The sequence below is a fragment of the Carlito syrichta genome, unplaced genomic scaffold (genome assembly GCF_000164805.1).
Source record: "Carlito syrichta isolate Samal-C Ts95f unplaced genomic scaffold, Tarsius_syrichta-2.0.1 Scaffold76748, whole genome shotgun sequence".
In the NCBI taxonomy this organism is placed as follows: domain Eukaryota; kingdom Metazoa; phylum Chordata; class Mammalia; order Primates; family Tarsiidae; genus Carlito; species Carlito syrichta.
The window spans coordinates 87,331-88,748 of record NW_007020844.1 but is presented as its reverse complement, the minus strand read 5'-3'; the positions used below and the strand labels follow the sequence as shown (position 1 = coordinate 88,748).

The following is a 1,418-nucleotide window of genomic DNA, read 5'->3' as shown; positions in this document are numbered from 1 at the left end:
GGGGGGAGAGGAGATGGTGGGGGGAGGTGACGGAAGAGGAGATGGGGGAGGAAGAGGAGATGGAAGGGGGAGAGGAGGGGGCTGGGGGGAGGAGAGGAAGGGGAAAGGAGAGGAGCCTGGGGAGGGGAGACCAGGGGGAGAGACCGGCTCACTGGAGGGATCTGGGGGAAGGAGACAGGCTTACTGAGGGGTTTAGCGGGGAGGAGGAGACAGGCTTACTGGAGGGTCTGGGGGGAGAGGAGACAGGTTCATGCGGGGTCTGGAGGGAGGAGACGGGCTCACCGTCGGCGCCCAGGGCGCCCTTGTGCCGCTGCCTTCTCCTCCCACCCCTTCTTCGGCTACCTTTCGGGAGACCCTCCTGCAGACCCTCACTCCCAGCCCCTGCCCCTCAGAGTCCTCCTCCCCATCTTCCCAGCTCAGACCCAGCAGGTGAGGGATCCAGGGGCCGCAGAGGCCCTACCTCGGGGCAGCTGCTTCCTGGGTTTTGGAGCAACCTCAGCTCCCTGGGGCCTTGGAGTCAGCCACAAGGAGGGAGGAATGTGTTTGCAGTCAGAGGGGGTTGGGGGCCTGGGTTCAGGGCTCCGCCTCTCTTTGGCTGTGGACAGGATCCCGGGTTTGGGGCTCCGGTGGAGGCCTCCCTAGGAGGAGGAGAGGGCGAAGGCTTGGGGTGGGGTGGGGGTGGGGGGCAGAAAGAACTGCACCGTTGACCATCTGGAAGTCCTGCCCGCACTCCCTGTCTCCCTCCCCTCCCCCACACACCCGCAGGCAAAGGGCAACACTCAGGGACCTCTCTGTAACCATGGCATGTGGAGGTATGTGTGCATATGTTTCCTTGCGTGTGATCTGTGTGCACCTGGGTTTCTGTGTTTGTGTCTGTGTGTGTACACACGTGAAGCCTCTGTTGCCTGGCTTTTCCCAAAAAATCAGTTAAAATGATGGATACATTTACACGGGCTCTGAGGTACCGGTTGGGGGGGCGCAGAGCCGAAAACCTGTGTGTGTGTGTGTGCGTGTGTGGGTGGGTGGGTGGAGGGAGGGTCCTGGCCAGCCCCTCGCTCCGCCTGCTGGCTGCCTGGCTATTTCTTTGCAAAGAGCGTTTTCATTTGAGGCAACGAAATTAAAATCTCCTCTTGGCGTCTGCCTCCTGCCCTCCCGGTGAGAGAAACCCAAACAGCCCTCATGACGCGGGAGCCCTTTCCCTGCCAACAAGCCCGCCCTGGGCGCACCAGTGGGTGCCTTTCCCGGGGTCGACCCAGCCGCGAGCGCGCCCCCCACCCCAGCCCTGCGGCCTGGGGTCCTGCCCGGCTTCCAGGCCAGCGAGACGTGGGATTCTGGGCGCCCGGGAGAACTTTTCCGGGGGCTGATCAATCGGCCAGCCAGCGGCGGGAGAAAAGTTCTGGGAAGGTGGCTGCACCCAG

The 1,418-nt window shown here is 63.4% G+C and overlaps 1 protein-coding gene across 1 annotated transcript in view; it reads right to left on the bottom strand.

Annotated features, from left to right (window-relative positions):
* Positions 1-1,230, bottom strand: part of ZDHHC22 (zinc finger DHHC-type containing 22) — a 14,200-nt gene extending 12,970 nt beyond the window's left edge. The window contains exon 1 of the mRNA XM_008054014.2: positions 1,033-1,230. The gene's annotated coding sequence lies outside the window, so the exon portion shown is untranslated. The remainder of the gene's footprint in view (positions 1-1,032) is intronic.
* Positions 1,231-1,418: the final 188 nt, after the last annotated feature.